A 23,251-nucleotide genomic window follows, 5' to 3' on the forward strand; every position below is an offset into this window, starting at 1 on the left:
TGGAGTCTGTTTATTTTCTGTACCTGTCAATGTAATGTAATTTTGTTTACTAGTAAGTTGATATTTTCCAGAAAATTCAGTTTGACCTGAGTTTTTTCTTAGACATCTAATAATAGAAACACTTGTTTCTTTTTTGGGCTTAGTTCCTGGCCTTGATTGAGGGTCAAGTAAACAACATTTTCTTGGAGCAAGATGATTGGTTCTTATCAAGGACATACAGGAGCTATGTGACTTTTACATGTAAATATTATCCCGTCATCCTCTATTTCGCAATTAGGCATTTCCGAAATTGCGAAATACTTAGTATTAATAATGATGTTTACAGAGAGAGAGAGAGAGAGAGAGAGAGTCCGGGCTTTTAAACACTTGATGTCAAGTTGTTTTCTTCTGTTGTGACCACTATTGAAGATTTTGTTGTTGTGGTTGTTGTTGTTGTGGGGTTTAACGCCATATTTCAGCACACGATAGGCTATGCATGGCGGCCAGTATTAATGGTGGAGGAAGAACCCGGGAAGAACCACCGACCCACGAGAAGCTACTGGCGAGCTTTCTCACATACCCACATTAGCCCAGTCCTAGACTCAAACCCACGCAGACAGAGGTGAAATGGCAGTGATCCGTAACGGAGAGCGCTTTAGACCACTCGGCCACTCGGGGCCCCTTGAAGATTTTGAGTTATATGCTTAAAAATAATTCTCAGATTATTTGGGCTCTAAAAGATTAATGCGTTTCTCTGGAAATATTATTGTATTCATACAGAATTCTTGAACAATGACATTTCTTGAAAATTTTATTTGGATTTCCAAAACAGAAGGATAAATTATTATGTTTCTGCAAAGAACTATAGACGTCAACACAGTACAGGCTACATCATACGTCGTCGCTTTCCATCTTGGATTCTTCGTCGGGACTCGAACTTGGAATCATTAGAACATTTCAATATTAGGACTTCAAAAACTGTATTCGTGGATTCTTCTTGTATTATGTTTGGATTTGATTTTGGAAACCGTAAGTTCTCATATTTTATTCATTTTTACAGTATTTTTCCAGGGAAATAAATTATGATATATTTTCAAAGCTTGCTGTTTTCGCTCTTTCTTGCGTTAATGTTTATTCGAGCCTTAACACGTAACATAAGACGTGTGCAATGATTGGTTTCCAAATTACGCCGAATTTCTTCAGAAGGTTTTTAATGGCCGTTTAACCGTCACGAAACTTCAGTCACTTCTAAGTTGCCAAATATCATTTTGCTATGCGTTTGGACATTGTCTCGATTTGTAAGATGAAACGTCAGGAATACATGTTTTGGTACAGTAAGAACATGTTCGGTCTGTATTTGCCAAATAAATTGTCCTGCAGTACCAGTTGGTGGGTGCGCGTCTGTGGTTAGTACCAGAAACGACATAATTGAAGTGGTTTCGGATTGCATGAACGAAAAGAAATGTGATTCTGTAGAAAGTGACTGGATAACACAGCCATCTACAATGTTCATGTTTCTAATACAAATCTACCATCAGATGAAGCTACACTACACCAAATTGCATCGTTAAAGTTGTTTTTACAAGTTAAAGCTAATTTTTTTTGCACTAAAAATAGCTTTGATAACATCTCTACAAAGGGGAATTGCACGCGAAATCGTAATGAGGCTCCACTAATTTGTCACTTACGCTGAGCAAATCACAATTAAAAGTGCTTTTAACGCCTGCTGCAAAGTTTCTAGGTCGCCTAATTGAGTATGTTTGAGAATCCGCATTTTCAGATGTATCCTTCATAAGCATCATGGTTGGATCAGCTTATCTCGCGGCGTCATCACTGTATTTGGCAAGTCCAATAAACGTCGTGGCCACATCAACGCTGTAAAGAATTGGTTTGATTTCCTTTTCATTGATGGAATAACGTACACTGTTGAGATTCCGTTGTTAACAAATCCAATTGTATTACTGGCTGGATAATCGACACCATCAGCATGTGCAAGTTTTCTCTCAACTTTCAAGAATGCCAAAATGGAAGAAAGAAAACATAGACATGCTCTGCACTTGAAATTCTATTTTTAGGAGATTGAAGTTTCTGGCCGGATATGAGTAATACTGAAAATCTCTTACTTCGATTCACCAATATAGGCGCACCGATGTTAAATGCAGGATCCGATGTATCTATAAATTGGGTCATGGCAAAACTTTAGTTTCCACTTATACAGTAGTGATTTTTTTTCCAATACCTTTGCATGACTGCTTTGGTGGCTTTACCGCTCATGTCCTCAATTATCATCCACTCCCCATTGGCAGATTTTCAATCACTGAATCTGACAATCGTTGCTGATGGTATCATTAACGATTTTACAAACCGCGACCAGCATTGTCTCTGTTGATAGTAGTGTAACTGGAACCGTTGGTTCAACTTTTAAGTGGTGCTCTAGTCACTAATGGTCGCCGTCGATCTCGAAGCGACTGAGACGACTGCAATCTGGTTGCTCAATCCGATCTACAGCAACACTTTTGAAACTATCAGCGACTCTCATTGTAAATTGTTTAGCGATTGGAGCAGCGCTCGTTGTCAGAACTCTGAACACTTTGATGCGCCTGTAAACAATCCACGAAAAACATCACCAATGCCAGTTCAATAATATGTCGTGTAAACGGATTTTTTTTCGCGCTAACAACGTGCACGGGTTTCACATGTCTACGTATGACTGTCATTATTGTATTACATTTCAGGTCTATCTCTAATGTAACGTCAATGTTTCGTTCCACAGATCAACAACATGTCCATCATGATATAAAAGAATATAGCGAATATGTGTCAGCCAAATATTACAAAATAGAAGAAACACAGGGGCTTAGGACATAATCGATATTAAATCACCGGGTTCGACAGTTGGTGAAAACCAAAACAGAATATAACCCTGAGTCACTACTCGTCATTTCAAACCTGCTTTCGTAACTAACACTGACAGCGTTAAACTGATATGTGTGATTGAGGTAATCCTCACAATGTGAGGCGCGATATTATATCCCATACGTTAAAATCGTTAATCATGTGAAATATTGTCAGGCCAACCTACAACTGATCTTTGTGATGACTGTGGAATGTCAACCGCATACGTTGGAGATTCTCTACTAAAATGTCAGTAGAGATACCTTCACGTGAAAACGATGAATAAAACGCCTCGATCGGTGGCCACTGATTTTCAGCAAACCTTTCCCAGTCACTGAAGTTATATATATATATATATATATATATATATATATATATATATATATATATATATATATATATATATATATATATATATATATAAAACGTTCAGTGGCATTAGGAAGCAACAAATGCAAAGGTATCAGGTTTGGAAAATATCAACTCTGCTGTAAAACATGTCACTATGAATACTGTAAAACACATACGCTAGAGTTACTACTGGTCCAGGCGCTCGGCCGTATCTTAACTGTGGCACTGGAGTGTAATCACATAAATCATCTCTACCTGCCATGAGGATATGTTCGTGAATATTAAAAAAGCGCTTAAAACAGGAAGGGAAAACAAAAGCCTCATAATGACACTACTACCTGTGTCTGCGCAAACAGATTTAAAAATAAATGAAATAATAGCTAAGATTAAAGCAATTGTTTCTGATCCTGGTACAGCAAAAACATTAAAACAAAGTATTGACTAATTTCTTAATTAGAGAAAGCGTTCCTCTTATGGAAGCATGCCAGCTGTACATCAGCTAAAACGAATCACAAAACGGCATGGAATACGAATATCAAGTCGTATGCGAAAAGCTGACATACTTTAATTATTGAAACCCATACTTGCATTATATCAACCTGCTCCACCACAGGTCACTAATTCAACACCGTTTGTTAATGCAAAAGGAACGGTACAAGAACTGAAACAATTTGCATGTCAGCGTAATAAAGAAATACCAAGACGTGCGAGAAAATCCGAAATGCTCGAGATAGTAGACGGGTTTGAAGAAAACCGCTGTCGTATTGAGGATGAAAAACACTGTCGTCGTGTTGAGGATGAACAAAACCTTCATCGAGATAAACAAAAACACCTTGCATCTACTATTGCTACTGAAGCGCGAGCATGTTCTTGACCTGGCACAGCAATCATAAGTACCTGAATTCAAATTTCACAAGCGTAGCGGCGAGTTAGAAAATCACGTGGAAATTATCCCACCCACCAACAAACCAGGTAAAGACGTTCGACAGCTGTTAACAAATATGATTTCATAAATCACATCGGTATTACAAAGCTTTGGTCGTTCCTATGTTAAAGCAGATATTGTCATTACTGAGTAATTGGTTATGCCGCTTATTAGTGACAAAGAGGGATTTAAAATGACAACACACAGCAGTGCCCGCGCAATCCTGAACCTTAACGACACGAGCGCCATCAATGACAAAATTGACAAAGGTATTGAAACGATTATCTTGACGTTGGAGAAATAATAAACCAATGCAGTATTGGGATGCACTATTAAAAGATATGCTGAGGTCGAGGTACTTGTCTAGCCATATCAGCCGTCACGTGGATCAGGTTTCGTTGATCCAGTTACATACCAACACCAGAGTGGGTTCGGCCAGCGTCAGTGATAAACGTTAAGAATTGAGTGGGCAATTTTGTCCGCGTTATATAATAAATACCTGTCTTGAAAATACCGGCAGCACCTCAGTGAACTCAGTTTTGGTATATCGAAAGACGGAATAGGATAAAACGCTATGTATGTATGTATGTATGTATGTATGTATGTATGTATGTGTACTTTTCTTTTGTCCGTGATTGATGATAGATGTTTAGCCTGCCTGACCATTGTCATATTCTGTGTACCTGATTTTTATCATGATTATTAAATGTATATAGATGTTTATTAAAATTGAAGTTCAAGGCCTACACTTGTTTACAGTTTGACGTAAGTTTCCATTAGGTATCATTAATTTTCCAGAAAATGCTTTGGCGTCGTAGGTGAGAAGACAGTCTTGATACAAAGGAGATTCGATAAACCATTATTCATTTCTGTTTTATGATAAGTCTGTGGATTCACTTATAAATGTGTTCAGGATAATATTTGACATAAATATTAAATTATTCATTGGAATTACAAAGTGGTCACTAACTCGTTGGACTCTAACACTACTTTGGGAATTTTGAAAACTCATTCAAAAACATACTGGATTATATCATTGTGGTACATCAAAATAGTCAAGACTATTGGTACATTAACACATTTAATACTATTGGAAACCATTCAGAATATTATATTCTTTGACTTGTGATATAGCATTTAGGATTATTAGGATATCATTCACAATACTGTCAGTCTCATTTCTATTTTAACTTTGTATTGTAGAGAAATAAATTATTTGTTGATTTTTTTCTGTTACATAAAGACCATACAAAACCGAAGGAAAAGTGCTATTCATGGATTGTACATGAGAATGCTTGATAATTCTTATAGATCTTTTATAAATATGAATATATAACATTATTATAAAGGTTAGAGAATTTTAATTCGTACTCTATGGAGATTTTAACCCGGGTCTACGAGCAAACAACACCCATCGCTTACCTCGAAACACTGACCCTTATACGATCTCGGCCATGATGCACACATCACCAAAAAGTGATTGTCAGGGAAAGTACTTTCCGTTCGTACGTCCGTAAAGTACGAATTAAAATTCTGTAACCTTGATTATATATATATATATATATATATATATATATATATATATATATATATATATATATATATATATATATAGAGAGAGAGAGAGAGAGAGAGAGAGAGAGAGAGATTTTCCTAATTTCTGTTGGGCAAGATTAGAAAATGCATAACACGACTCGGAAGAGCAAAACATTGGTGCATTTTCATTATTGTAAGAGATTAGTTCGACTCAGTATTTGTGAGTGAAGTATTTTTTATTATCTAAAACCAGAACACGCAACTGTCACTGGATTAATGGACACCCTGAAAAAGAACATCAATATTTTTTGAAGAATGCAAGTTTTTTCAGACGCTAGTGGGTTTCATTGGAAAGACGAATTTTCACATTTAATTTTATTATCATACATTGCGTTTTATAATAGTCAACTATTCTCATAAATTGATTTGTTGTCGTAAAGTCAATGAAATTGAAACGAAAACGGTTATTATTTACTCGTTAGATAATTTTAAAAATTCTTTTCTTGTGAATAAAGGTCGACGTAATTATCTATCTATCTGTCTATCTATCTATCTAAAACTGTAACCTTTCTTTTTTGTGAATAAAGGTCGATGTATCTGTCTTTATCTGTCTATAAATCTCTCTTTCTCTCTCTCTCTCTCTCTCTCTCTCTCTATATATATATATATATATATATATATATATATATATATATATATATATATATATATATATATAATTGCAACCTTCCCTTTTAACCATAATTATAAGTCTTGAGCACACATGAGGACTAAATAAATAGATGCATTATAAATACATAAATAGATATATATATATTTGTGACCTGAAAGCTTTATTGCAAACTGTAGTATGGCTCGAAATATTTGAGACTAATTAAACAGTTACTTACTGTAAACAAACAAAATCGCAGAAGGATCGATCTTCGCCGGCAACGGAAAGGCAGACAGTCATACATCCCTCCCCTCCCGTAGAACAGGCAAGCAGATTCCTGACTTTAAAAAGCAGGTCGAATGCTGTCAAGGAAGAAAGAAACATAAGACACAGGGTCATTTATATATATATATATATATATATATATATATATATATATATATATATATATATATATATATATATATATATATAGAGAGAGAGAGAGAGAGAGAGAGAGAATTATGAATATACACCAGACAGAACGGAAAGTGCTATCCCTGGATTCCTATAGAAGTTTGCTTGATAATAGTAGGCAGAATTAATATTTTAATACAAATAATACTATCATACAGTTTAGAGAATTTTTAATTCGTACTCTACGGAGATTCGAAACCAGGTCCACGGGTAAACGGTACCCATAGCCTTGCCTGCACACACGAGCCCACATTCCCTCACAGCTAAGCACACATCACCAAAAAATGATGATACTTAATCGGTGTTATATGCACTCGTGTGTAGCATACCCGCATGACGACCTAGTAATTAATTTTAATGTATCTACACAGTCATTGTAGAATTACATGAGAATTAATTACTAGGTCGTCATGCAAGTGTGTCTGCAAGTGAGTTAGTCGTGTCGTGAGGGAATATGTGCTCGTGTGTGCAGGCAAGGCGATGGGTGCCGTTTACCCTCGGACCTGGGTTCGAATCTCCGTAGAGTACGAATTAAAAATTCTCTAAACTGTATGATATTGGTATATATATATATATATATATATATATATATATATATATATATATATATATATATATATATATATAGACAAACATTAAGCAAATTCCATATTAATTAATTTTACAGGTTTCGTACATCTTTGACATAACTATTTAGATTCATTCTGGCATCTATCTACTTTTAACATATATCGAAGTTATCTTACCATCAAATCAATGGAGAGAGAGAGAGAGAGAGAGATTGGTATAAAATTTAAAACACACATGCTACCAGTAGTAGTATTCATGAAAGTACACAATATATTAAAACATTCATACGACGGAGATCCATGAAGATTCTCTTCTGATCCACCAGTCCGGCGAGAACAAGAGGAAGAAGAGCCAGCAGAACAAGTTTCATCTTGCTACAGAAATGATAAAATCTCCACGATAGAAAGCAATCCATATGCGTTCGGTGTCCCTTCACCCGCCATACATTTCGTTTTTCTTCCAATTTTAAATGTGCAAACAGTATATGCCCCCCTCCCCAAATGTTTGCTTTATCCTTGGATATACTTTTGTAGAATCGTTACATAATGTTTTTAAGTGTTGTTTCAAGTTTTGAACTATCCATAAATAGTTGACAATCACTTTGTAATATTTACCAAATCTGTAGAGAGAGAGAGGGGTGCACGCATTATTCAAAGGTGCTGGTGGTGGTAGTGGTGCAGGAGGAGCGGATAGACCACAAGTAGGATTTGACCTTGAAAATGCGAGAGATCTGATTTCTTTAAGGCTTGTTTATAGGTTAGTGAAAATTTCAAGCTCTACCCATATCGGCTGTATCAACATAATGTGATTCGCTATACTGGTCAACTGCCTTTTGTTGCGAAATATAGACTGCCCTCTAGTGCCAGCTGTGTGCAATGCCATTAACCTAGTTCCTGCTATTTTTTTGCCGAATATATATATTAATAAAAATGTATGCGGGTATACACTGTAAATGAAGCGTCACATATTCCTGTTATATAACTGGACCACTTATCACAATTATTGTACTGAACTTTTTTATATTCGGTGATTGGGTTTTTCAAATGAACGCTAAGTTTCTTTATAAGTTTCTGTATGAAAAGACTAAAGTCATTATACTTTTTGCTTTTTGTCTCTGTTTATTTGATACATCTCCATCCCCCCCTTCCCCCCACGCCATCACTCTCAATGTCATGAATGCCACCGTACTTGTAACTGACATCAACCTTACAGCGTCAATGTTAATTTCATTTTCATGTACAACCAAGTCAAGCTTCTACGTTTCTTCATTTAGTACGAAAAGTATTTTCCGCGACTGTGAGAGGAACTGCAAAGCCCCTGATGAGATTAAAACACGGTCACTGATCAGCCCACAGAGAAGACTCAACTAGTAGAGGAAAGAACTAAAACTTGAAGTTAAGGGGATGGTGGTAACAATTCGCTTGCAACCACCCTATATTAAGTCCATGTGAAAACTACGCCATTGTTTAATTGCCCTGCCATGGCTTATCATATGCATATCCATGCATGGTCCCGGGTAATAATTTATAGTCATAGTGTTGGGAAAATAATTTTATGGTCTCTCAGATATTGCTAATACTTCCACCAAACAATAATTTGAATTGTTTTCACATTAGCGTTTATCATTTTAGTTAACTCTTTTATAAAGTCAAGAAATGTACAATTCCGCTGTGAGTTAATAACCAGCAAGTCAGCATAATAAAATTTCTTTATTAAGTCATTTTTTTCCCTTTGAGAATAGAACGGCACGCGAAAAGAGAATTAAATATATCCTTATACAAGAGACAAACTCACTTGAAAAAGAAACAGAGTTGACACTAAGTCTGTATGCAAATAGTGGTCAGTCTGCGAGCACGGCTCCACTGATACCTGATGCCTACACTCACGTTCAAAGATTGTCTATCATACAATTCCAATATTAATATTTTAATGTTTGGGCTACACTCGCGTGCATTGGTCGTGTCTGTAAGCAGTAGGATAACAGTGGTTTTTATCGGTTACAGAACACCGTTTAAGTCTTCTAACCCACATGACTGGCAATGGCGCCCACTGGTAACTTTCATGCGTGGTCATATGATGTGAGAACAAATTCATGCGAGGAAGAAAGCTTTGACCTAGATTAGTAAAATAGCTCTAAACCTGGTATTATCATACTACTTAAACTGAAGTAAACATTACATTTTATATTTGCCCTATATTCATACGTTTCCAATTTATTGTGGTGTGAATGGTCATAAATAAGATTATAAAAGATAATTCGTATGGTATTTTACTGTGATCTGGGTTGTTTTTGTGATTAAAATTTTTTAACTAATATTTTTTGGAAATATTCCCAATTGAAAAAGCAAACTCACAATAATTATACCCTTTTGTTTAAAGATGTTACACTCTGAAGTCTGTCAGATAAGACCTCTGTTATGTTTCTGGTTACTCCACCACGACAATGCGTTAACAAAAAAAAAAAAAAAAGAATATGTTCATTTTGGTACGAATATAGAAATTATTTTGACAAAATGCAAAATTAAAAGCATGATGCATATAAGTGTTAATCGCACTGACACAGAATGGAGATAACACATGCTAACCGACAGCTTTCCCCTTTAAAAACATACAATACAATCCTCGGATTTTTGGGTCGATATACGGAGATGTTTCACTCGCGAAAGGGAAACATTTTGTATTGTCAAGAGTGGTTTATACTATTTTCACTCTTCTCGTGAAATATTTCCGTACATCTACTCAAAAAAATAGATATCCTATATATAATAGGGTTGTCCAACATACATCTATAGGGCCAGAATCTGACACACCAACTTTTCTAAACTTATGCCAATTAGCAGACATAAACGTAGGTCAAATTTATAAAAGGCCCCGTGAGTGGGAAAAAAATGCAATGTTGCCCCTCAAGCAAACAAATTGGATACCCGTGATGAAGAGGTTGACCCAAAACAATTATGCTGTTAAGAAAGCTGATTTTTTTAAAAAATGCTTCAGGGAAGGTATTTTTTAATTGCTTTTCCCATTGGATGCACCTGCAGTTGTGTTAATAGGTAAGGATGAATGTATAAGCATTTACATGGATTTTATCCATCACTTTCATCCGCAACTATATTCAATTTTTCGTATGCCTTTCCTACATTTTTGATTTCCTTTTTCCCATTTTTGTCTTTTAAATGCTCTATTCAGTGTTTCCCTTTACCCTCTTTGAGCTTCAGAGGCCCACACATGTTTAATTTGACCCTCAGTTTTGATACCAAAGTTTGGTTTTTCATCAGTCTGACCCCCAGTTTTGAGACCAAGGAGACTTTTGACTCTCAGTCTTGCACCCCCAGGGGATACATTGTTTATTCCTAATGACACATTTTTAACAAAGAAAGGAAACTGAGCTTTCATTCCATTCATTACGATGTATGACTCTGATTTAAGACTTTTTCTGTGCATAAAAATGTATGTGTTAAGCGAACGAAACCATCCAATGTAAATAAAGCTCAAAGTACAGAGTCAAATTGTAATCGGTCTTAACTTTAATGAATATATACTAATATTTTTGAGAAATATTTCCGGATGAAAAAGCAAACTCATATAATAATAATAATAATAATAATAATAATAATAAAATAATAATAATAATGATAATAATAATAATAATAATAATAATAATAATAATAATAATAATAATGAGGACTTTTTATAGCGATTGATCGTTAGAAGCTCTAAGCGCTTTGCAACATTTGACAACACCTATAAGATAAAAAACATATAATGATATGATTACACCATGAAATTAGAAAACATAAAACAAAAACCTGCTGAGAATATTTAAGGTAGGAAACATTATTAGGTCTTTAAGTTTGTTCTTGCAGTCGAAAAAAGTGAGTTTTGAGAGCACTCTTGAATGGGATCACTGTGTCTTTTTGTCTAAGTTCAGTGGGCAATTCATTCCACGTTGCTGTGCCCTTGTATGCAAAAGAACGCTGCCCATATGACTTTGTTTTCATAGTGGGAATAACGAGTATACGATATGCAGATGTTAATTTTAATGTTGAATATAGTTTGAATCTACCGATAAAAACAATGTACCAAAGTAAATCTGGTAACTTACAGTATCTGATCCATTTCGTCTATGCAGTGAAATTTATCTACGCTTGGCGTTCAGCGTAAACTCATAATGAAACGTGCCTTTAAATTTTCAAATCATATCATTCTAAAAGTTGATCATAAATAGCATAAATATCTCTTTGAAAGCACATCGGAAGTATTACTTTCCGCTTCCCCGATTGAAATACAAAAATATTCGTGATTAGTTTAGGCTTTTTGGGGATTAAATTGTTAATTTCTTTTCAAGTACAAATGTGATTTTATTTCTGGTCGGTTTTAAAATTTGATGGTTTACATTTTCCAAGAATGATCTTATCATTGGAGATGCGACTTGAACACGAAATGGGATGGAACCTTGTTCCTTATTACTGCATTTATTTTACGCATGCCGCTGTCACGATCCAAAACAAACATGCCTAATATCTTCTACATAAATTTCGCTTCTTTTTAACCTGAATTTCTTGGGGCGAGATATTTAATCATATGCTAGTTGTGGGTATATTTTCTCCTTTCTGCCATACTATCTATGCAAGTTCTTCTGTGAATCCATATTTTACCTGTCTGTCTGTCAATATGTATGTTTTTCAAACATTCAGTATACATGTATGTATAGGCGTGAATGTATGCATATTTCACATTATTTTATGTGAGCAGTGATAACATCAAGTTAGCAGACGCACTACATCACACAGATGCAATAAAGTATTATGAAATTATGTAAAATTAACGAATAAGAATTTTGTATGCAAATTGTCATCAGTGTAACTTACTTTTTAAACTAGAACACGTTTGCTAAGCACACGTATCCCCGTTATGTCCAAACCAATAAACGCCCTTCGTAGTTGTATGAACAACTTTGACGTCATACGGAATTAACATTACACAGTAGGTTAGCATACTAGAACCAGTTCTTCTCAAACTTCGACCCGCTTTTCCACATATATTTTTCTTTTGCATGTCGCTGTGTCTGTGATTCAGGTACCGACCAACGATGCCTTAACATACATAGGGTAGTCCATGTTAAATAGCATGCACTCAACAGTTGTAGAAGATTCGACAGTGGGATACGTCTTGACTTGGTCTTGAGAATAGGTGACACCATATGAGAATCTCTCTCTCTCTCTCTCTCTCTCTCTCTCTCTCTCTCTCTCTCTGACCCGATCGAAACGGACTGAAATAGTTCTGTTATGATACGGGTTTTTATCATAACCTTCTTCTCATCTCTTGCTATGAGAAGGGATTACTCATAAGTTAAGAAATGTCTTTGCCCATGTTCAGAGAGAGAGAGAGAGAGAGAGAGAGAGAGAGAGAGAGAGAAGAAGAAGAAGAAGAAGAAGAAGGAGTTCAGGCTCTCTAACAAGGGTGTCACTAATAACCGTGTATATCCTCCTACATCTTGTGGAATGAAGTACGGAATCGCTGTAAGGAAAAGACAGAACTGTTCTGACTCGAGAAACGAACTATTTATTGATATATATAATGATAATATATATAATGATACATTATAAAGATATGTTTATAAAGCCTTTATATTTAAAATACAAGAAATACATATAAAATTACACTTTCCTCTCGAGCTCACCAACTTCATTGTATAATTTCTGCCTTTTAGAATGTAATATAGATAGTTAAATCTCAGTTACTTTATGATATCCAATGAGCATGAAATTCAATAGTTGCGATTAATGCAACAATCATTTTGAAGAAATGTATTTTACTAAATTTAAAATAGAATACTAATTTCGAATAGGTTACTAAACATTACTCATTATTACTTAAATAATCTTTTATTTCAAAACTAAATCTAAACATGAAGTTGGTAGCGAATTCATCTTTTACAATAATACATACCACAAATACAATTAGACATTCCATTATATTATAATATAAAATACAAAGAACTCACAAAAATGTTGGGAAAATATGAACTTTACCGTTACAATCTCAAACATTAAAAAGTGCCAATTCTTTAAAGAAGTTTGCGAACACAGACGATTCTTACCTGTAAGGAAAAGACAGAGCTGTTCTGATTCGAGGAACGAACTAACCCTTCGTAAGCCCGCTTCTTTATTTATACAGTTTTTGCTTTCGCTCAGTCCAGTCAGAACAAGACTCTTGACCTTTCCCAGGGCCATCGTGTGAACCATCTGCGCAACTGATCCATTATTGATTTAATAATTGGCCTGTTCAGCAGCTTCCCCACAAATCTAAATTGCTGACATTTAGATACGAGCGAAATGTATTTTATGCTGACAATTGCTGACATTTAGATACGAACGAAATGTATATTATGGATTTCTGCACCTGCTCGTAAAAAGCGATCTTTATAAAATAGCATACAGTTATGTTGCACAAATAGATAAAATTTATTTCAATATATTTTAGTGGAAAATTACTTTCAATATAATTTACTAAAAAATTACTTTTAATACAATTTAGAGAAAATTTCAGTCTTAATAATTTTACTTAAAGGTTCTGTCCTAATATTTCCACCATCAAAATGCTTGATGCAAAATTTAGCCAAAGCTTATGCTTCCTCTTCCAATCAAAAGAGATAGAACGGGTGACGTAATTTTCAATACATATGCTGACGATACTGTTTACGATTGCAAAAAAGTTCAAGTACAATACCTATAGACGAAACACTGACGACAATATATTGGGATGCACCTGCTACAGGTATATCTTATACTTGAAGTGATAGTATTATGACGACGAATTATACTGGTGTTCTAGTTATATTTTCTTCTAGAAGAGAACTTCAATTTAGGTTTGGCGGATTTCCTATCGTCACCGCAGGAATGTTTGCCTACAACGGTGTACTGCCTTCTCCATCATAGTTGTTGATTTCAGAAAGAAACACGTAGAAGAGTTGGGGAGATTTTTGCAACGTCAGAAAGAACATGCATTTATTCAACAGGAGCAAGAAGATGAGAAAAGAAAGCAAGATTAAAAGAAGAGTAGGAAAACTTTAAAAATGAACAGAAGCAAATGAGTGAAAACAAGATGACGAGACTGTTTCAAGACATTTTAGAGCAAATCAAGCAGCTTAGGGAAACATATCATAATTAGTTCGCTCAAAGCAAGAGAAAGAGAAGTTCACGATCCAAAATTTCTAAACCTTCAATTTCTCCACCCACTTTCACCGCCATTGCAACAACAGTATCTGCAGTTAACACAAAGAAAGCATCAGTATCAGTAGAAGGAGTAGGACGTGGCCGTGGAAAAGGAATAAGACAATGATATTTATAACAAAAAAAAACTGTTCAGGGCCACCTACAACTCTTCTAAAACATATACTACTCAATGATTTTCAAAATCAAACAAAACTTAAATTCATTCTCATGATTTAATTGTTGCATGTGTTTAAGTCGTATCAATACGAAAAGCAGAAATTTAATTTTTAAAAATCAAGACAAAAAGAAATTACATAACCCATCACCAAAATCCATTCTCTTCTTTCTTTCCTTATTTCATTATCTGTCAATTTTCGTGTCTCGACATGCACATATTCATCCACTTCTCCTTCAATATCTTCTAGTCTTCTATCCCTCTTGCCTTCTTGAATTTCTTGACGAGTATGGATACTTCTTCTAGTCTTGTTTCTAAAGAACGTTTCTCTTCCCCCTCCTTCTTCTCCGTGTTCTTTTTTCTTTTCTTGGGACAATGTCCTTTTTCTCTACAACCACGATAACATATATCTCTACCTTTGTATCTCGTTTCTCGAGTCGTTCCTTTTCCTTCACTTGGTGGACACTCTGGAGCCCAATGTCCTTTCTTTTGACAGACATAACACGTATCGTTACTTATTTCTCAAGAGGAGTTGTCCGCAGTCTTGTTGGAAATGGAGTGCTTTCGAATGAATCTCGAGAGGATTTATAACCTGAAAGTGTATAAATATAGTCTCATACACTAAGAAGGTCTCTAATTTTAGGGAGAGAGTGTGTAAAACTGAGTGAACTCAAATTTTTTAAACTAGATGAAATGATCACACTAATCCAGCGATAAACCAGAATAAATGAGGAAACGACAACGACTTTGGGTGTAACATCATAACGCTAAGTAACGTTTTAGCACAAGTGCGTGCGATTAATTTCAAAGATGAAGTGGGTGAACCTGAACCAACACCTGCTACATCTACCACAAGACCAAGAGAATCAAAATCCAGGAAAAAACAAGTCTCTGAAGTAGCTTCCAAAGATTATTTTCACATTTAAAAAGTTATTTCAAGCCGCTGCTTACACGTACACGGTGAAATTTAAAGAATTCATGTCCGCAGTGCCACCTGAGAAACCAGCTGGTTTCATTGCAGATCTATTGTATGATCTATTGTTAGAAACATTGAAGCAACAATGCCAAGCGAAACATGATAATCGTTGAGATTCTCCACAAGTCCTGACATTTTAAAGTTTCCTCTCAGGATCGAGTTAGGACACTGATATAATTAACACTTTCCAACATAATCCACAAAAATCAACACGTTCAACAATCCAATGACAAGTTTAACTTACCGAAGGAAAATAAACTCTTCATATGACATACGTTTCACCTCTAGAGGTAGCGGATTCAGAAAAGTGTTATTGGTGGATGAAATTCGCAGTAACTAACGCAGTATTGCCTAAATTAACAACTCACAAGATCAAATGTGCTTAGCCCGTGCCATTGGGGTAGGTCGAACATATGTGAATGATACATCAGAATGGAAACTATCAAGGCAGAGTACTTGACGATCTGACAAAGCCACACAACGAAGAGAAGCAACCGTTTCGAGAGAGATGCTGCTGGCATTCCTGAAATGCATAAACTTCAAGATGTGTTGGTTCCTCATTATAGGTTGAAAGCATACCCTCAAGTCGTTTGTGGATTTCTCATCTTCCTAGGAACAGATTTTACGGGAATAAAATATATTAACGTGTATCATCATCACGAGCATTCTGATACCATCCTCTTTCGCTTTTAACTGTCTTGCCTTTATTGAATTTCTTTACTGGCAGTATCATTTCTTTTTTTGCATCATTACATGATCTGATAAAGATCGAAGTTTACATTTATGAAAGAAATAAACACTATTGGAATAATATCCTCTTTGTATATCACTTTATTGAATTACATCAATACAGTTTTAATACGGTCATTCTTTTAATTCTCAGTCGTCGATGTATTTATTGCATAGAAAGGCTACTTGCTATCCGTAATAAGTGTTTCTAAAAAAATATTCATTGTCATGCAAATACTGATTCATCAGTTTCTGACACAATTGCAACGAGTCGTCATTACTGCTTATGGTGGCTTGATAAACGCACTGACTGAACTTTAGCTGGCTGTTTATGCCGTTACAATTCTTGTAACTATACACTGGCTTGGTCTTGGCTGACTCACTGTTATAAATCAAACATGTGTTCGTTTAAACTGAAGATAACGATTGTTTATTTTTATTTTTAATGCAAAGATTTTTATGTCTGTTTTTTAAAAAAAATAACGAAACACCCTTGATTTGTATGTCACATGCAGTCTTTCGTTCAATTCAACAGGGTAGCTTAAATACTTGTAGAATCGATTGTTGTCGAATGTGATTTTCGTAGGAACGAGAGATGTGTTTCCACTCGTAATAGCAAACAGAGAGAACAATTTTTTCAATAGGACAATTCTAATTTAGACGATGAGAAGTTAGATGACACTCGATCAGTGCACTTCGGTGAAGTGAATCAATTGTTTTACCTAACTGATCATTAAACATAGCTAAACTAGTTTCGACGAGATGTCGATCATTGAAATAATATCCTGAAGTCATTCTCATGGTATATATATTAAATTTTGGATTTGCTAGTGCGTGTAGTTTTTATTCTTAAGAACCCGGATCATTATTCTCAAAGTGTTATTGAATTTGTTCATCAAGTATTTCTATAATGAAATTGATTGGATCTTCGACCACATTCCAGACTTGGGTAGGATACATGATTTCTACCAAAGCAATACCCAGTGAGCTATGCGATCCAACTGTATGGATATTAGTAATCTGGCAGTGAAATATCATTATGTGCTGTTTGGAAACATAACCATAAACTGACACTAGGTACCGTTAAATAAAATTGATTATTCATATTTCGATGCTTTTGAAGTCTTAAGAGTCAATCGATTTGACATGATGATTTTCCAATAGTTCTAAATGATGGCTTCTTTGATTAGAAGGTTTTTGACTTGCATTAACGTGGCTATCATTGTTGTTACTGTCGACATATTTCAAAAGAATGATTATGAAGAAGATAACCAATACAACTTCCAAGTAAAATAGCACACAACTGCTAATCTGATTGTTGTAAACAAATTGCCACAGGCTGCTCTAATAACATAATACACTACAAATACCTGGTAGAAAAAGACGATTTCATTTTCCGGAATTCGTTCTCCAACCAGAACTGTGATGTGATTTGGATTTTTAGCGTAGCTTTAACAATTTTCCAGTCATATCGCTACGATGTCTGCAATGTGGCAGTTTATAGTGATGTCTAGCACTGGGGCATCATGCCGCAGACATGTAGCATGATGTTCCACCCAGTCACATTATCCTGACACCGGGCCGACCAGTCCTAACACTAACCTGTTAATGCTGAGCGCCAAGCGAAGCAACTGTTAGTACCATTTTTGTAAGTCTTTGGCATGACTCGTCCGGGGATCGAACCCACGACCTCCCGCATCCGAGGCGGACGCTCTAACCACTAGGCCACCGGAGCGGTGAGTATCGGAGTAACGATATGCCTCTTCAAATGTTTTCGAACCAGAAACCAGAGTGGTTGGTGTTGTTGTTCTTGAAGATAGGAACATTGAGAAAAGAATGCAGTAGTGTTTAACGGCATATTGGTGACTTCGGCTTCATTAAATAATACATGACTTGTGAAGCTGCAGTCCAAAAATTCAAACTGGATGAATATCCTTTCCAACGGACATTGACTTCTTGGATACGGGTTTGTCCCACTCTACGTGTTCTTGTTTTGAAAATGCTATCGATATCATATACATCGTATTCTTTCTTTGTCCCTCGTTGTATTTCATGCAAATAAAATAGTTCCTTTTAACACATCTCAGTTCACATCCTCCAATTTATTGACGGAAGGATCTCGTTCATGTACATGTCCTGCGACACGAAGCAAGTCCCATGTCCAGTTAAGTAAATAGCCTTTGCCAAAAGTGCGTTTTATTTTTCCAATATGAAACCAACCTCCAGTATTTAACACTTCTTTCTTTCATTTTCTTGTGATTTTTGACGTTCCAAAAAACGATAAAACACAGTCACTTCGTTTACATGTGTCAGCTTTTTAGCACATCCGATGATATGATGGTTTGATTGATTGCAAGTTTTAACTGAAACTGACAAAGCATTCACCAGCTGTCAAATGGCAAAACACTTGGAGCAGATGCTATACCAGCAGAAGAATACAAAACCGAGGTTCGCACATGGAGCAGAAAAATGACTGAACATTTCCAATCACCGTTGACTCAGAGAACTAAACACCAGGAGCACAAGTACATCGTCCATATATACAAGCAGAAAAGCATACAATCCTGCGACAACCATCGCGGCATATCCTTGCTATCAATAGCTGGTATAATGCTTGCCAGAATTCTGCTGATTTGCCTTGTGCACAACATTGATCGATGGCTCCTGCCAGATTGTCCGTATTGCTTCCGGACAGAACGAGGGACTTCATACATGATAGTTGCAGCTCGTTAGCTCCAGTGAAAATGCCAGGAACAGAACTCCAAACCTGTACACGACATTCACCGACCTGACAAAAGACTTTGACACGGTCAGTCCTTTGGATCATCGTCGCAAAATTTTGTTTGCCCAGATAAATTCATTGCGATGGTTTGGCATTTCCATGATTGCATACTTGTTCGTGTTGTGATGGTGGTGAATAATCTGAACCGTTCTATTCCCAGTTACCCATGGAGTCAAGCAAGGATGTGAGTTGGCCCCAACGTTTTTCAGTATGATGTTCAGCGCCATTTTTACTGATGCATTCTGTGGCTATGACACTGGAAAGACTATAGGCGAAGACGAAATTACACGAAGTGATTGTTTACGACATCTTATTTGGTGACGACTGATCCCTTAATGCCAAATTTGAGTCTGACATCCAACAGTGTATGAACAATTTCTCTTCTACTTCTGACAATTTCGGCCGCACAATCTTTATAAAGAAGACAGAAGCGATGCGCCACCATGCACCAGGAAAGCCATACGTAGAGCCTATCATCACTATAAATAGCCAAACCCTGGCTCGTGGCAGTGGATAAGTGCACATATCACGTTGTGTCCACATCGATGGTGATGCCGACCCTGCTGTATACTTGTGAAACCTGGACTTTGTACAGACGCCATGATAAGAAGCTGAATCATATGCATATGGGCTGCCTGAAGAAATTGATGAGGATAAGATGTCAAGACTGGGTTAGAGACACTGAGGGTCTCACACGTGCGGGCATTCCAGACACCCAGACTCTTCTGATGAAATCACTGTTGAGATGGACATGTCATGTCACCAGGATGTCAAAAGAGCGTCTACAAAAGAAGATCTTCTGAAACGAGCTGAAGAGGTCTAACGCTCTCCAGGTGGTCAAAAGAAACACTCCGAAGATTATCTGAAGTCGTTCTTAAAACACTTAAACATGGACCCTGAGTATTGATAAGCTCTCGCACAGAATTGATCCATACTGTAGCTATTGTTTTTGAACAGACGATGAACAGCAGAGGCAGAATCATGAGCAGTGTAAATCACAAGAAAGCAGCATGTCCTTTACTGACCAAACAAACCCAAGCAGCATATCCTGTTAAGCCTGCCATAGACAATTCAGATCAGCTACTCACACACTCGCAGAACCAGACTTTTATTGATGGATTGATTATCTTCGTACTCGGAAGATGAACGACGAAAACAACAACAAGCTTTGACTAGCCGTGATAATACGTCAATGTATTTGAAGGTATGTTCATGAGTAAAATGTTTCCGTATAATTTCTTTCAAAGTTTTTCCATGACACTGACTTTCATTTTAAGATTTTCAGGAGTAAAAAAATGAATGCCTGTTTCAATTCGTTTTGAAACCATTGGGGAAGAAAATTGGTATTTTGTTTGTTTGCCATCGTATATAGTGTTGACCACTTTGTTTGATTTAAAGTTTGATTTAAAGCTAGCACTAACTTTAAACTCATTTCAGAAGTCAATGGAACTAGCCAAACTGACTTTGAAGGCACATCAATGACAAAAAGCAAACATTTGTAATTTCGATTAAACAACGCTATATCAGAGACATCTGCTAAGTCATCTTGACATTGATGATCGATTCCAGCTACTTTATTAGACTTTTAAAAAATATTCCTGGAATGGGTTTGTGTAATATGTACGTAAATGTTTATTTTAACAACTGCAGTACTTCTTGCAGTCGTAGACTTTGTAGTTCGGTTTAGTTGCACGATATAAATTTTGAATTCACCCGTAGCTAGCGGCAGGATTGCAGTAAATGATGGTCAAATGAGACAACCACTACTCGATACTCCTCTTAGGTTGTTTTTCTAGTATTTTGGATTTTGATGCTTGATGAGTCTGACGAGCAATAGGAGTAGGAAAGGATGCTTCCAGTCATCGTTTCTTATGTCACTTTTTTCTTGATTTCTTGTTTCTTTCCTTCTTTCCTTTATTATTGCTGAATAGGGTGCCGACACCATCTTTCTGACCTATGCCTGTCTTGGAATAAAGGAAGGTGTCAATAAGGTTGTCACATCTGAGGTGTCTATCATAATCTTTGTTGCTTTTTTTATTGTTTTCATGACATTCTTAGCCGTATGTTTAGCCGTCTAGTCTAAAACATTATGATGAAACAGTTGAAGTCATAACAATAATTGTTTATACCGTTGCGCTTTGTCCGTTACTAACAAATCGGTTCAATCCATCAACGATTGTAACTCATGTAAACGTGACAGCTCGGTGAGATTATGGTTATGAGGTAATTGTGGTATCCGTTGGTTGTACCAACGGCGGAGTTCCATTCCCAGTGTTGAATGAAGTTAGGTTAGTTTTTGTCCTTCTATGAAATCCAACGGTACAAGTATTATACCGTTCTAGAATAAGGGCTTCTTTGTATCTTCTTCGCCTTAAGATTCCTCATAAAAGTGGTCCAGCAATCGATCTGAACGAAAGAGCAACCACTTTTAACAATCATCATGTCAGCATGGGTAAAACGCCTCCTAGTCAAACAAGCATTTTTCTTATGACTGATTGGCATTTTTTCACCATTTGTAATGATGTCTTAGTTGCTGTTTATATATATTGGTCAAAGGAACCGTTTCTTTCAAAGCGTTCAAACAAAATTCGCACTCGGTCTCGTTATGTTTAGGTGCTTTTAGAATATTTTTTTCTTTTTACGGGCATTGGATTTGGTAAGTATTGACAAATCATACCAATGTTTACTAAACGATGAAGGACTCTTTAAAATGTTGACGGAGGTGAAAATTTTGTGACATCCTTATTCGGGAGGAAAACTGAAATCAGTCTTATCCAACATTTCTTTCTATACTGGAATTCGTTTCCACTGCTTGTTGGGACGTCGTATCGACTTGACTTTCGGTACTACTGGGATTTTCAACGGACTAAATCGTGCAATTCTTTGTTTGAGCACTTTGTAACATGTCTGTTTTGTCCTATACCTTTTTGAGATGCAACTTTTTTGGGCAATTGCTAGAACAGTAGTAGAGGAAGAGTAGAATCTTCGTTCGAGATGGATATCGATTGTTTCCTCAGATGGGGAATCACTATTCACTAATCTTAAATCAAGTCTAACGGACATATCATTCACGGAGAAGAAGAGGAAAGTGAGGTGGTTACAGATCGAGGCTTTCGTGAATACGTGCTCATATTAGCGGCAGTACCCCTCTTTGTTCAAAATGGTTTCTTTTTTTGTTTTTGTTCTTAGAGTGTTAACCTACTAGTACTCTCTTAATCTCTCTGTCTGTCTCTGTCTCTCTTTTTAGCTTCGGCATTCTGATCCCGTCCTAAACGTTAACGATTAATGATCCACTTCTATTTGATTTCAAGTTAATTTGGTGTTTTTTGTGGTGGGGTGGGGGTGAGTGGGGTGGGGTGGGTTTCCTGAATCTATCTTTGGTTATGCGAGTTGTATTAAAGCTATTTTATGCTTTTCAAAAACAAAATAAAAAACTAAACAAGACTAAATTTTGTATCTGAATTGGAATGCGAATGGTGACTTGAAGTAACTGATGTAATGTCAAAGCAAACCACCGTAACACGTCTTTGAGACGATCTTCTACAACAATGAACATACTTGTGCATTTATTTGGCGACTGACTGCATACAATGCACGAATAAATTTAGAATCGGGGTGCGATTCAAAAGGAAGTCGTGCTCATTTCCAAGTCAATCAGAGTTTTTAATAGCATTTAGATACCAATGGTTAAGACAACCATCTCGTATAGGATGCATTTGTTCTTTGTGTTTCACCTTAGTCTGTACAAGGTCTTTCTAAATGCATTCTCGCAGCTCCTCTTTTCTAAGGTATCCGTGATGGAAGTCTTTAGGTACGGTAGTATGGACCAAATTAGTTAGTTAGTTATTTCTTGTCTCCAGGAATCCAGATTTTTCATACATACGAACCCAGTTACAGTGCTGAGACCATCTGTTCTGTTCAAGGTAATCAAGAATTAAAAATTAGTAGTCCCAGTAATATAATGTTCTAATGAATTTGAGCTCGAGTCCCGACGAAAATTTCGAAATGGAA

At 36.2% G+C, this 23,251-nt stretch overlaps 1 long non-coding RNA gene across 1 annotated transcript; it reads right to left on the minus strand.

Moving 5' to 3' along the window:
- Window positions 1-5,903: 5,903 nt before the first annotated feature.
- Window positions 5,904-11,542, minus strand: LOC149799822 (uncharacterized). The gene is made up of 4 exons (XR_016420923.1): window positions 11,467-11,542; window positions 7,653-7,738; window positions 6,577-6,700; window positions 5,904-5,971 (listed from the first exon to the last, which is right to left on the minus strand). It is a non-coding gene; the product is annotated as an uncharacterized LOC149799822 (long non-coding RNA).
- Between the last annotated feature and the right edge of the window lie 11,709 nt (window positions 11,543-23,251).

This window comes from Sinohyriopsis cumingii, chromosome 5 (assembly GCF_028554795.1).
Source record: "Sinohyriopsis cumingii isolate HCF-2022 chromosome 5, ASM2855479v2, whole genome shotgun sequence".
Lineage (NCBI taxonomy): Eukaryota > Metazoa > Mollusca > Bivalvia > Unionida > Unionidae > Sinohyriopsis > Sinohyriopsis cumingii.